General features: G+C 43.8%; 1 long non-coding RNA gene across 1 annotated transcript; it reads right to left on the bottom strand.

The window, feature by feature from the left end:
* Window positions 1-2,348: 2,348 nt before the first annotated feature.
* On the bottom strand, window positions 2,349-14,844 carry LOC142496538 (uncharacterized). The gene is made up of 3 exons (XR_012802041.1): window positions 14,656-14,844; window positions 4,714-5,015; window positions 2,349-4,106 (listed from the first exon to the last, which is right to left on the bottom strand). It is a non-coding gene; the product is annotated as an uncharacterized LOC142496538 (long non-coding RNA).
* Window positions 14,845-15,218: the final 374 nt, after the last annotated feature.

Here is a 15,218-nt window from a genome sequence, read left to right on the forward strand (position 1 = left end):
ATTAAAATAAAGCACTTCTTTTGACTATAACACCGCATTTTTAGGTTACCCGGGCCCAAGGATCTAAACGCTTGCCTCTTCTTTTCCATTTCCTCCCCCACCTGTTTATTTAGCCACATTGGTTTAGACTTGTTTCTTATTATATTTATTACCCAAGGGTATTATATACTGATCAGTGTGCTTTTCTAACAATGCTTTAAAGACCAACCATTTATCTTCTACATTTTCCCTAAAAAAATATCATCCCAATTTATTCCTTGTAGATTATTCTTCAATTTATTCAAATCTGCCTTTCTAAAATGTACTCTTTTTTTGAGCCCATATAATATGGTTTTTGATCAGTTTTATTCAAAATGAGACCACATTATGATCACGGTTTCCCAAATGTTCCTTGACTTGAATATAGTTGTTATTACTTCTACATTGTTTGATATCACCAAATCCAGTACAACCCCTCTCCTGGTTGGTCCCTCAATACTTTGGGTCATGTAATTGTCTTTAACACCCCAAAAACCTGTTTCCTTTTGTTGTAATGCTAATCTCATTGCCCCAGTCTAAGTCTGGATAATTAAAATCACCTACTAAGGAAACATGACCCGGTTTTGGGGATATGGTAACACTTTCAGCGCCAAAGGGGCCTGCAGCACATTGCTCTGGAAGAATTGAACCGATGCACGTATTATATAGTGTATCAAATTCTGCTTCTCTGTCATGAATTTTTCTTTTATCTTTGTCTCTTTTAGTATAGTGAGAAGTTGGGTAGTACGTAGTTATCAATCGTTTAAATAGAAGTAGCCGCATCTTTAACTGTGTGTTACCTCTCTTCTCAGTATATGGTATATCTGCCAGGTGCGTACAAGTCACTTTATCTCCCTGTGCCCCCGGCACCTACATTACATTAGGAGATTGGCAAAATGCTAAGTGCATTGTCAGCACTATGTAAGAAAAAATGTTATTATGGGAAAAAATTAACAAGCTAGTTGAATAAAACACCAAAGAGTTCTGCATCAGAGACCTCGATAGTCCCTTAATGACATGCTTCATAAGGAAGAGTCCACCTTTAAATAAATGAACTCTTTGACTCAGTGGGATATATTAATACAAGTCTAAAAACCGTAATCCCCTAAATCCGGCCACAGCCACAGCGGGGCCAGCAAAGCTTTGTCTTGCGCTGCGCTACATGCCCCTCTGGCAACAACCAAGCTAACGGGATTATAGTTCTGCAGGTGTTGCCATCAACAGGGTAGTAAAAGAAAACGCATATAATATCGGTTTAAACTCTGCGGAGTGATAAGGAGACTGACCAGAAAGCCGCACGCTAATCTCTGGACCTACACTTCTCCTTCCGGATTAAAAAGCATGTCTGGCGAGCACCCCAGTGCTGAAGGAGTTAAAGCAGCGTTAGGAAACCCTATTCCACCCCACACAGACCTAAAGTACTCGGTAACACATGACAGGCCTCGTTTGATGTGAGCGCAGAATACTTTTGCTGGGTGTGTGTGACAGATACTGTATTGTAGCAACTAGCGAGTATTTTATTCTTAACATTTGATGTGGGGAAAAGGGCAGATGTGGTGGCGTTCTCTCCTCCCTGCTGCCGGAGACACATTCTGTACCCTGCCAGGTTTCGCGTGTCTCTTTTGAAGTGGATGGGGTCAAGTTTAAAATACTTTTTCGTGGCTGCGAGTGTGACAGATACTGCATTGTAAGAGCTCCTTGAATGTTGCTTTTTTTTACATTTGATGGTGGAAAAGACAGCTGTGCCCAATGCTTCAGCTGCCCCTCTCCAAATAGCATCTTGTACCGTATTCTGTCATTTATACGAATGAATTTGCCAACCACTACGGCTAACAAGTAATAAATATTAGTGATAGATGATGCAGTTTGTCTGCAATGCTGTGTTGCAGTGTTGCTGTGAGATCCAGCCCAGTTTGGCATCTTGTTTGGATGATATCCCAGATGTACACGTGTACTGTTTATTTAGTCTGAATAAGCTCATGCTTTAGTGAGCTTCACGGGCTAGTCTGGAAACGCTCTCTGCTGCGTCTTCCGGGTCCAAGAGAGCTTATTTGTAAGACTGCAATCCTAATAAAACACGGGAAACTCCGTTGAAACTTGTTTCTCTGCAGGTGGAAGCATTTCTATGGAAACAGCACAAACCCCAGACTGGTAGAGGCGTTTAAGTGTACAATTTGGGGTAGAATCCTGCAATTGTCTCTCTTGCATGCAGCCTTTATTCTGTACCTCGACACAATGATCATCTTATTGGCAGAATATTAGCACAATTATTTATTATTTATTTGTAAAATATTTTACCAGGAAGTAATACACCGAGAGTTACCTCTCGTTTTCAAGTATGTCCTGGGCACAGAGTTAACCCGTATTTACTAAACAACGATATTCCATTAAATAATACAACAGCACCGCTTAGCAGAATATTAATAAAGTAGTCGCCCATATTTACTAAGCTGTGCTATTTCATTAAACCCCTTCGGACACCAGGGAGAATTCAAGTTAACAGCTGGAAAGTGTCTCCCTGTGCCGGCACCGCTAAGTAAATATGCCCCATGTATCTGTCCTCTAAAGATCAATTCTCATTCATAATAAACATACATTTGCACATTATTATCAAAAGTACCTGTCCGTTTAGTAATAGGCTGGCAGATTAAATCTCTTGGCTGCCAGATTGGCAAATTGTTGACCCCTCTGGCAGCCAAAGAGTTACATTGACAGCCTCCATTAACATTTTCCTCTCTGTCTCCCAAACTCCCAACGGGTAATGTAAGCCGCCACGTGTTTCTTTATACAGAAATGTATTTGGTCAGGAATATGCCTTCTCCCATTGGTTAATCTTATTTGCGTAGTCTTGACCAATGTATTGCATTTGAATTCCCTGTATCCTAATGTCTTTCTGGTGATTCTGTAAGGCCTGTCTGTATGGATGAGGCTATGGGCATACATTAAAGCGTACATATAGCACATACATAATATGCAAAGCCTAAGGGAGATAAGAGTATGCGAAGGTTGGGTCAGCGTCTGATGTAGACATGAAAATGCATAAATCAAAGCTTCGGGGTGTGTTTTTCAAATGTTCATTAAATTTTACCTATTGCACCTGTCCCTCTGAGCTATGGATTGAGAAACACTCAAATGGAAAATCTATTTTTTTTCTTTACATTTGTTTAATGGAAAAGAAATATGATGATAATAATAAATGTTCATATTTGTTTAACACTGACAATATACACAGTGCTGGACATAAACATTTGCAGGTACAATTAATCCTTCCCCAAAGCGCTTACAATCTAATTTGGTGCCTGTGGCACAGGGAGGTAGAGACTTACCCAAGGTCACAAGACGCTGACACCGGGAATACACAATCCATACATTTCGGGGGGGGTGGGGGGGAATGAATGATTTTGTAAACTGGAAATGAATAAATTCATAGTATTGACCATCTTGGTTGAGCCACACACATAATATTTGCAATCTACATATATTTTATAGCTTATTAGAGGGTATATTTTTAGCACGTGGCATGTGATCAAAAGCGAAAGAGAAGGGAATCACCAAAAAAGTAGTGTGTTTGATATTTGTGTTTTGGACTAAGTGAGGACAAAAAGATTAAGTGATTATCAGGTTGCTAGAATTGTAAAAGTAACTGTTACCAATTTGCACCTTTTGATGGGGCGACAGATTAGCATACTTCCTGCTGGCAAACACCAGGTTATTGATACAGTGTGTCCTCCCAAGGCAGCTTCAGATCTGTTGATTCCTCCTCATCATGTCCCATCAGCGTCTCAATGGGCTGAGGTGTCGAGTCCCTCCTTTACTTCACACACACTTAGCAAGGGGTTTTGTTAACTTGATTTCTGTCTCTTGCTATAATAGGTCTATTTCTTGGAGATGAGAGCGGTGATGAACAGGAACAGAGAATCAGTGGTGCTGTCCTTAATGCACTCAGGCCCTTCCCATCCTCAGCTGTCCTAGTTCTATCTTGGGTGGCCTTGTTGTTGCTCCTCACAGGGGTTCCATGCTGACATCTGTCCCTCAAACACCCAACTCCTCCCCTTGCTACCTCCATCGCCAGAGGGTAATGGACCGTTCTTGGAAAAAAAAAACAGGCGATAAGTGTCTGTGCATTTTAATGCCGTTTCCAAGTGGTTCTCTCTGCTTTATGACTTGTGCCGCATGCATAAAGTTGTAAAACTATCCCCTTCATTATCCCTAAATGGCTGCTGAAAATGAATCTACCTTTAAACCTAATGTACCTTCTGTCATCCTTTCTCTAATCCAGGAAACGTGGGAATTAAAGCCATCCGATAAACCTAATCATTAATGCATCCCTCTCCCAGCTCACACTCCTGACAAATCTTCCAACCAAAGTCCCACTTACCAACATAAGTCGGGTTTGCAATAAAGTGTAAGGACTTAGACACACAACACCTTTTCATTGTTTTTATTGTTGGTTACAGGCAGCTTATGTTCAATTGCTTTTAATATTTAGGCTCACGAGCCCAACTCTAAAATTCAGAATATATTTTCAACCATACATACTTCTTTCGTTTGTGGGTAGTACAGGGAGTACGAATTCAGCAGCGAACTCACATTTCCAGTGATTTGTAATACTTTGCCAGGTGTTTTGACAGTGAAGTCTGCGATAAGGGTGAAAAGGAAAAGCAATCTCTGAAAAGGCATTTTTCATTTACTAACCATCTGAGTCTCACTGGGATTTTATTGTATCTTCTCGGAATGGGGAGCGCAGAATCGATGGATATGTGAAAAAATGAAAAACACGTACATAGTGCAATACTGCAGATATGGCAAAAAAAAAATAGGTGATGTTTTGGAAATCTTGTGGTACTAAAACTCACATGGTGTAAGATTTAAACAGGCAAGGGTGTAGTACGCTCTGGATCTTTAAAAGGTGGCAGGTGGAATCCCTCAGATGTCCTTAGATCAAATCGTAGTCCTCTGCCTCTCCCCGCGGGCAAGATAGGACACAGGAACAGTAGCTGAAAGAACAGTTTTATAATAACATTATATAGTGCAACGTGAACACTTACAATTTAAAAAGTAAGAACCAGCCCGGAGTCGGATAAAGCTCCTGCCTGACCGCCGCCGCCGCTTGCCTGGAAAGATATCAGCTGCGCGATGCCGTCTCTCACTCTCGCAGCTCACAGGTAAGGCGTCTGACGTCACAGTGGTCTCCAACTCGTCTCGGCGAATCACGTCTCTTAATGTATGTAATATACATAACTGCTCAAAAGCAGTCACTGTGTGTGGGTGTAGCTAAATAACAACGTCCTAAGGCATAAGTCACTGTTCTACAATGATTATTGTGAATCAATGGGGAATAATACAAGTGTAAGGGGCTCTATGCAGTCCAGTGCTTGCTAAGATAGAAAAATTGGCAAAAGCGCTGCAATGCCAGGAAAGACAAAATGTAGTATAGCCAAGACCACTTCCTCCAAAGGTATTTGTAATGAGTAATGATTTTGATGGTACTATATAATAACCAAATGGGTACTATCCTCCTGAAGACAGGTGGTAGGTGGTGCAAGCCCACCCACAGTCTCATTGGCAGGTTCCCCTGAATAATAGCAAGTACTCACATATCCTTGGTGTGGTTGACAGGCTGTGCTGCTTCCAATGATGATATTAACCAGAAGTAAAACGATGAGCGGAGTGCACAAGCCAAATGGAGCAGGAAGGACCCAAAGTCAAAAATGAATAAAAGGGCACTTTAATGTGTCATGAGACCCATCCAACGCGTTTCGAACGTCACAGCGTTCTTTATCAAAGGATAATAATACAGTGTAACACCACCCATTAAATAACACTATAAAAATGCATAGAGCCACATTATATGCATTTTTATAGTGTTACTTATGCTTTTTTTCTTATTATTTTGTTGGGGATATAGAAGCTCTTTGGTTCTTATCTTTGCTATTGTGGTTTTGTGATCCTTTTTGTCCTATTGTAGTTGCCGTATGCATTTGCCCTTACTTGTTTGGCATCCCCTGTCTGTATTGACAATTTTGCCCTTAGACGGCGCTGTGTCGTTCTGCGCATGCGCAATGACGCGCATTGCATCATGACGTCATCGCGATCCCGTTTTTGGCGCAAATTGCTTACAGGTAAGAGGATATTTAATGGGTGGTGTTACACTGTATTATTATCCTTGATAAAGAACGCTGTGACGTTCAAAACGCGTTGGATGGGTCTCATGACACATTAAAGTGCCCTTTTATTCATTTTTGACTTTGGGTCCTTCCTGCTCCATTTGGCTTGTGCACTCCGCTCGTCGTTTTACTTCCAGTGCTTGCTAAGCAATGAATTGCAGGCCCTCAGTCCAAAAGGGTTAATAACCGAAGTGGGAAACGTTAGAAACAATGGCACTCTAATGTTTTCTAACTTTTAGCGATCCTCTTCCATAAAGGATCTTATTTTTCTGTTAAAATATTTTTTTCTCTATTAAAATGGAGACTATTGTGCTTATTTCCTTAACCTGAGGATCTCAGATATTTTATCCGTCATCGGATCCCCGGAGAATTGATATTACACTCTTATCTTCCAGCACATCCCGTTATATTGGCTGTTTTAGACAAGAAAATAGCATCTTCCACCCAACCATCTCTAAAACAAACCATGCATCACTATCACATGTGGACTTTTCTTATACAGCCCCTAATCTGATCATTTTTTTCTTGATCCAGTTTTTTAACAGCAGATGTTATCTCGATGCATTATTTATTGTTAAAGTACTATATATATATATATATATATATATATATATATATATATATATATATATATATGTAGAGGTATCAGTACCGTGTTAGCCGAGCTTTAATAATCAAAAATGAATCAACGATACCGTTTCCAGTATGCACTGTTTTTAAGTTTAAAACCCTTTTTAGCTTCATTTATTGTAACATCGCCGGAAGAAGAGATCAGTGGATCTCGAAAGCTCGCAAGAATAAAAGCATTTCGCTAGCCACAGAATGGTATCGTCTATTCATTTTTGAGATATGTTTTTTGGCTCATTAGTTCAGTTTTTTACTTCGCATGTGTTGATATATACTCATATAGTTTCTTGCTTGTTATTTTTTGTTAGGTTACCATTAGTTTATGTATGTTTTTATGTTAATGTGTTTCACTGCTTCTTATTAAAATCTTTGACGCATTTTCACTGCTGACTCATGGTTCCAGTTTTTTTGTTTTCTTTTTTTGATTTAGTTATTACAGACTTATTGTGAGTGCTTAATATAGGGATCTTGTCCGTCTTTTTTGTGTTTTCATATTATTTTTTATCCCTTAGCACCCCCAGGATTTTTCTATTAATATAGTGTTAGCGACTTTTCCTTTATGTGTGTGTTTGATGATATATATATATATATATATATATTTAAAAATCCAAGCAGGCACTTTATCACTTCTAGACAATCAAATTGCCCACATGATCTGACGTTTAGAAGAATAACCTACCAAACTCGCAATCATTTTAACATGTATCTCAGAACAAAACTGACAAACTCTTCTCTGTCTTTAAAGATGGAAACGCACAAAATAAACCCTCTTTCTGTGTCTCTCTATCACCTCCTCCATATGCCAAATGCCCTCTTTTTTTAGCACCATTCTGACCAGCATCAATCCAGAAGGAATAACAATGAACAAAGGCATGAGAGAGACACAGAATGCTAGATGTTTTTATGAGCACCGTTTCCAGGACTCCCCAATCTCATCAAAACATGATCCCCTGCTTCTGCTATCTGCTCATGGCCTTAATTTATAGGCTGGTAGGTTAAAAGGACTGTGCCCTAGCCTCATTCACTGAGGGTTCAGAGATAGGAATCCCTGGGGCCTATATATTAAGATCCACAATGTCTTGGCAAAGTGCAAAAGGACACGCACAAAAAAAATCTTGCAGGGCTTTTAGTCAACTGATTTGTGGTGACCAGTCAAGATGAAAATAAGTAATTATGTTATATGGGGAGGCACCTGTTTTTTAATGGCAGTGTCCAGGCAATTAAAACAGTAATGGTGAAGTGCCATGGTCAGGCATGCATGTACGTTATCACTATTATGTATTTGCAGGGTTTCATTAGAATACATGTGATGTACCCTCTCAAAACTGGCATACAGCTCAGTGTGTTAATATGGAGATGGCAAAACTGTGCATGTAAGGGTATCATTTTGTGTGAACCTTTTGTTGAATCCCCATGCACCACCTTCATAGGGCCGGATCCACAGAGCTCCGCTAAATCATGCATTATTTAGATCAGAGGTACGCAACCTTTCCCCCCTGCCTGCTCTCCTCCCGTGCTTGCACCCCCCAACACCCCAGCCCCGGCTCGACTGCAGCGTCAAATGATGCTGCGGGGTCATGTGTCATCACGTTGCAAGTTACTATGGTGGGACGCGTCGCCGAAGACCAGGTAGGAGAAGTTACAGTAGCCTTTGCACGTTCCCCTGGCATTTCATTTAAATGCCTTGGGGGAGAGCGCGGGGCTTCTGTAACCGCCGCATCCCCCTTGGAAAATCTTTTGCCCCAGTTTGTGCACCCCTGATTTAGTTGACTTCCTGTTTGTGGGATCGGGTGATTTGGATTTGTACTCCTAATGGCGAAGTAAATTTTTGGCAGTGGCCTGTAAATTCGGTGTTCCGTTGAAAGAGGAGAAAATTGTGGATCCAACGATGGTCGTCAGTTTCCTGGGGATCGAGATCGACTTGGTCCGCATGAAATACGGCATCCTCCGTGGAGCTCTCCTCACAGCTGCCTGCTCTAACGTGACCTGCACCTCGGGCGGAACATGAGGTCCACCATGCCTCCCCTCCTCTGCAGCATCCGACAGCCATGTGGGCAGCCTCACCAGTCTGCCCGACTGCCCCTCCATATCCCTCCACTACCTGCACCCACCTGTACAGGTGGCTGCCACTCATGGCTGGGCCCCGCAGCCTCCTCCACTCGCACCGGTGATCCGTAAACTCACTCTCTTCTTCCGGTACTGCTGATCCCAGCAGACCGGACAGCTGGTGCTGGAGACACACCTCCTCATGGCCCAGCGCTTTGGCCTGTAGATGGTCCATGAGCTCCACGATGGAAATCTTGAATTACTGGCAGAGTGCTCACGGACCTCCCGCCCCTGCCCTATATAAATTACCTGGCCCAACCCCTGACATGTCACCCCTACTGCCCGAGGGACAGGGGAACGGAGGCCAGGGAGGATGCTACCTGCCGGTAAGAGGGGAGCCTGGTCCTATGGTCATGATACCCTATTGCTAAGGGCTCAAGGCTGCTTTACTTTCCTTTAGTTTAACGTGCATCAACAAAGCTACATATATGCTAGAACAATGGTCGTTAGGGATCTCATTGGCATAGGTTTAACACCATGTGAAATTAGCACTGCCTTGCATTAGCTTCAAATAACATGGCGTTAAGCCTGTCTTACCCAAAGGTGGCGTTACTTCCATGCAGACCCGGAATAGATGTTTAATTAAAGTTACCAAAAGAGAAGACAGGAGAGGAAAAGAACCCTGTAAATAACAATATGATAGTTAAATCATACATAACTGTGGTCTTCCACACATCCAGACCCTGTAAAAGATCTATTTCAGGGTCTGGATGGGAGTAACGTCGCCTTTAGCTGTGACCTAACTAACGTTATGTTAAATCCCTGCGGTAACGATAACGGAGCTCTGTGGATCTGCGCTGTTAGGGGAAACACCTAATTTGCATATCATTAGCACTAATTTCCGTTATAGTAAGGCAAGGGCTCGTTACTGTTGAAAACAGCACTTAATGCATCATTAGTGAGCTTTGAAGATACCAACTACCACTTAACGAGACTAACTTGAGTTAACGTCTCGCTAAGTCAATAACGGAGCTCTGTGGGATCTGGCCCATACATGTTGATGTCCCTATAAAAACCATCACCACCTGCATATAATCTACTGCCCTTCTGAGCCAAGACAAGTTTCAGTGCTCTGCAACGGTGTCTATTTTATATGGGGATAAGCTGAACCATTCTAAGTCAAAATGACAACATAACACTTTATTGTGGGGGTAACAAATCACAAATTGACGTAAAACAAGTTACAAATAACAACTGTGTGCTTCTCTCTGATAGGGTTTCTAGAAGAAGCTGTAGTAGTAATGAAAATGTCATCGCTACAAAGTTACATTCCTAACCTAATATCAAGCCCCTCTCAGCTGATAGCCAGTGAAACACAAGCGCCTGTCCCATGTCCTTTCTAGGTTCTTTCTCCCTCCCTGATATTCACTTCTCTCCCAGAAGCCCCTATTCAATATGCCGTGAAGCTGTTCCCATGTGCTGAATACCATTTTAGTACCATTCATTTGAATGGAGCTGAGCTCTTCTCAAGGACTGGGAAGCCACTTCACACAGGAGCCAAGGTGAGAGTTGTAATAGACATATTTTCACCACCTTGCGCTTCTCTAGGATAAGGATCCTGAGCCGTATTTACTAAGCAATATTCTGCTATAAGACACCTTCTTGAGCTGGGAGACACCTTACAACCCAAGTCATTGGGCTGGAAGGTTTCTTTATAGCAGAAGACTTCTTAGTAATATGTGTCCCTATCTCTCCAGACTGTGTCTATGAGATGACCTTTAGATGGGAGGCACTGCTCACCCTGAACTTATTTGTCCGATTCCTGGGCCGAGATTATTAAAAGGTCCAATCCGTATTGGTTGACAAAAACAACAGAGCAGTGTAATTAGCTTCTAAAACCAGAAGTAACAATTGTTCTGCGTTGGTTTGTGTGGAAATTAGATTTTCATTTCAACAGGGACTCGAAACGGGGAGTCATATCAATTGTTTCCACCATCCTTAGCCAATTTACTAACCATAAGGAAGGGGACAAAGAGAGGGCTTCGCCTGCAAAAGTTCATGCTCTACATACAGTAACATCAGACATGGAGGAGTAGCCAAAGGAAATGAAAGCCCTCCCACATTTCTTCTTTAAAAAGAAAAACAAAAAAAGAATCAATCACTGAGATTGAATCTCTTAATTCCTGCAGTGCTAGAGGGGACGGCATGTTAGAGTCAATAGTTCATTTTGGCCCTTGGAGGGACTGCACCTTTTTAATATACCTCAAGCTAGGATCGTGCGTCTGCTCCAACCTAGTCCTCAATGTGGTGGTCAGCTGCTAGCCTGGGCTCAGACCACTCATACTGTATATTGTAATCCCTGGCTGCAGTGGAAACAGTAAGAGATAAAGGTAAAGAGCATGGTGCAATACCTGTCTGAGACATGAATGTGCTCCCACGTGATATGTTTATTTACTGTATACTATATGGTGGAGGGCTTTTGTTACTTTTTTTTTTTTACCAACCAGTAGAGGTAATACTGGACATATATGTGTCCGGTCTGACCTCTCTGGACATAGTGACCTGACTGGCTTGAGAGGAAGCAGGATTTCCCCGACCAGGGATATAGCTCGGTGGCTGGGCAGCTTCCTCCATCCTGATTGGCTGCTGCTGGGTAAAGCAGCCAATCAGGAAGAAGTGTTAAGAGCCTGGAGGTGGGGCCAAGAAAAGGAGGAAACAGCATGGAGCGGGGAGAGGTGAGAGGGGTGTGTGTCTCGAGTGCGTCGCACCTTTCACCATTGTGTCCAGTATTTTTGGAGAAGCCGCTTGGTAATCCTAGTAATGCGGCAGGCATATGCTTGTAGTGGTCAATGTTAAAATGGACATGAAGCAAAAATTAGTTCTGCGTGCTCATTTGCATGCCATTACCCAGAATCCCTGGCTGCAGTAGAAGCACTGTATGCTAGGATATAATGGGGGAAAGCAGGTTGCACACCTGTCTGAGACATGGGACTGTGCTCACCAGTAATATTTATATTTTCTAATGGTAAAAGCAAATTTAAAAAGCAACATAATCAAGATCTCAGTTGTGCAAAGAATGAGCGCAAATGAATTGTGGATACCAAATACAGATATTAGATTAGTTTTGTGCTTTGTATACTCGACAAGCAGCTTCTTAGGCTGAGTCCATGGTGACTCCAGCCGTGCGGAGGCGCGCTGAGGCTGAGGGAAAGCGGGTGCTTTCTCTGGCCTTAGTTCGCGCGCCGTCGGGGGGCGGGCCAGTGTCGTCACGGAGCTGGTTCGCCCTCAGTGGGTGAACCGCTCACATGACCGGCCCTGCGCTCCCGTGAGCGCCGAAACTAAAAAAAAATAAGTGCTACGTCTCCGCACGCCTGCAGAAGCGTGCGCGGGCCCCTGCTAAAGCCGCTCTCATTGCGGCTGCAGGGGCTCACTGAGAAGCGTCAGCGCGCCTCAGCACGGGTCAGCGCCTATGCGCTGACCATGGACTCAGCCTTATAGGTGGACCTAAACAAACGATTCCCCTGATAATTAGAACAGCCTTCTCTGCTATTTGTGTGGAGTCAAAATAAATATGCCTTATTCATTCGAGTTTTTTTTTTCTGGGGTGGGGAAGGAGTGGTAAAAGTTATTATTCATCTTAAAATAGCACAAGGGCATTAGAAAAAGATGCTGTTAGATACATTGTCAACTTAAGATACATTGTAATTTCTTCTTGGGGGAAAAAAAAGGCATTAAAAGTCCAGTTTAATTTACTCATTCCAAAACAATTGTACAAATTACCTGTACTTCCCCTTTTCATTATGATCATATGCTTCATTGTGAAATTACCAAGAAGTTTCCCATTTAGGAGAAATGTTGCAAAAAAAATGTTTTTTGAAGGTCTTCCTGATAACTTGGCCCTGATTGCAACTTTGGAATCAACCTACTTTCCACAGCAGTAAACTGGATAATTAAGTTGGCAACAAGGTCTTCTCTCTATAAAGTAGCTGTGTGTGTTGCCTGTCATTTCTGATATTTGTTACTGTGTTTTGCGCAGTAGCTCTACATGTGCAAAACTATTTGTAACCGTCCTTACCCGGCTCCAAAGGAGGTCACATCAGTTCTACTATATACATTGCTCAGTCTCACATACCTTTTCAGGGTGCTGGGTAGGTGCAGGTTGTGTGTGAATAAGCAGATAGAAAAAGGATGGGGCAGGGAATTTTTGTAAAATGTACAAGGTGCTTTATTTGGCATCTGTATGTAACCATGCCACCATTGGCTGCCCTACTCCTGGCAGTAAGCCCTGGTAGAATCAGGCTGCCAGTAATCAACATGGGGTTTTCCCCGTTCTTTGGTGCTGCACTGGAGTGACAGTGGGAGGCGGTGACATCAGGTCTGAGCATGACCAATCATGGGACAGACCTGGTGCTCTCCTAGCTACTTAAGGGCAGTGCCGCCCCAAATTTAGCAGTGCCTCTCCCCTCTTGAGGGAGGCAGGGATCACACAGGATTGCCTGGAGCTTGGCCTCCCCTGTTCCTCTCCCCCGTGGGGGAGAGTGAGTGATACCCTATCCCTCTGGTCCTGCTAAAGGGCCAGGGAAGAGCCAGGACAGCTGCAGGGGCCCTGACCTGTAGTGGAAGACCATGGACCATCCTCAAGTTTACCATCCCAGAGACTGCGGTGGGCAGAGATCTGCCTTGTTCCTGTACTGCACAGACCAGGGAGAATAAATCATTCCTGTTTGTTATACTCCCGCCTAGTGTGTGATCTTACTGGGGGGAGAGGTGATAGTTCTACTGTAGGAGATCATCTTCACCTATCTGGAGCCTACAGCAGATGAAGGCGCTGCACTGCTAGAGAACCATGTGGGTAATGTACCCCAGAAACCTGATCCTGTGTCCCCAAACCACCGGCGGACAGCTCAGCCCTCCTGTTACCAGCAGGTATCATGCACCACACGACCAGTAATTGCAGAATCTCCCAGAGGGGGGGGGGGGGGGGGAAACACGGTTACATGTATATAAGGCTCCATAGGCATTAATATACATTTCACTTGACATAAACTCATGGCAAAACATAATACTCTGGACTTCATTCCCAGGTAGCTCTCCCTCCTAAGATAGGGAGGTAATTCCATACCTATTTGATCAGGACTGCATCTCACATCACTCTCCCTCCTACCCCCCCCCCCCCCCCCCATCTCACATCACTCTCCCGCTGCATCTCACATCACTCTCCCCCTGAATCTCACATCACTCTCCCCCTGAATCTCACATCACCCACCCCCCCAGGGGGGCACTGAGTCAGTCACAGGGGGGCACAGTGAGAGAGTCAGAGGGTGGCACAGAGTGAGAGAGTCAGAGGGTGGCACAGAGTCAGAGAGGGCCACAGAGTGAGAGAGTCACAGGGGGCACAGAGTCAGAGAGTCAGAGGGGGGCACTGAGTCAGAGGTTGGTACAGAGTGAGAGAGTCAGAGGGTGGCACAGAGTGAGAGAGTCAGAGGGTGGCACAGAGTGAGAGAGTCAGAGGGTGGCACAGAGTGAGAGAGTCAGAGGGTGGCACAGAGTGAGAGAGTCAGAGGGTGGCACAGAGTGAGAGAGTCAGAGGGTGGCACAGAGTCAGAGAGTCAGAGAGGGCCACAGAGTGAGAGAGTCACTGGGGGCACAGAGTCAGAGAGTCAGAGAGTCAGAGGTTGGCAGGGGAGTCAGAGAAAACAAACACACACACACAACAGGACAGTAACAGAAAACAAAATACACACACACACACACACAGAACAGAACAAATACACACAAGACAGACACACAGCCTCACCTCGTCTCCTGTCTATGCTGCTTCCTCCTCTGCTTGGCCACACCCCACAGGCTCATCACACCACCTCCTGATTGGCTGCATTACTCTGCAGCAGCCAATCAGGATAGAGGAAACTACCCAGCCCCCTAACAGCCCTGCTCTGGGAAATCAAGGAAATCCCAGGAGCCCCAGTGTTCCTCGGAAGCCCGGTTGGGAAACACTGCTATACCCTATAGTGACATCACTGGTCACAAGACATACAAGGGAGTGGCAATCCCCTTCTGCAAAGTCACCCTATAGCATCACATGATTGGGAGGGGAGAAACCTGACCGAGCCCACACAGTTAACCCATTAAGTGAAATAGTAGTGTAGTAGTGCCAAAGAGGGACTACATAGTATATCTACATTTTAATATGAACATTAAACATTCAATAGTGTATGTTACATGCAGCGCTGGATTTAAAAATCCATCGCCCCCTATACACATATATATGCCGGCCGCCTCCTTACTGCCGCCCACCTCATCCTTCCAATTCGCGCCCTCAAATGACGCCACCGACGTGACGTCACGCGGCGCCATGAT

This window comes from Ascaphus truei, chromosome 6 (genome assembly GCF_040206685.1).
Source record: "Ascaphus truei isolate aAscTru1 chromosome 6, aAscTru1.hap1, whole genome shotgun sequence".
Classification (NCBI taxonomy): domain Eukaryota; kingdom Metazoa; phylum Chordata; class Amphibia; order Anura; family Ascaphidae; genus Ascaphus; species Ascaphus truei.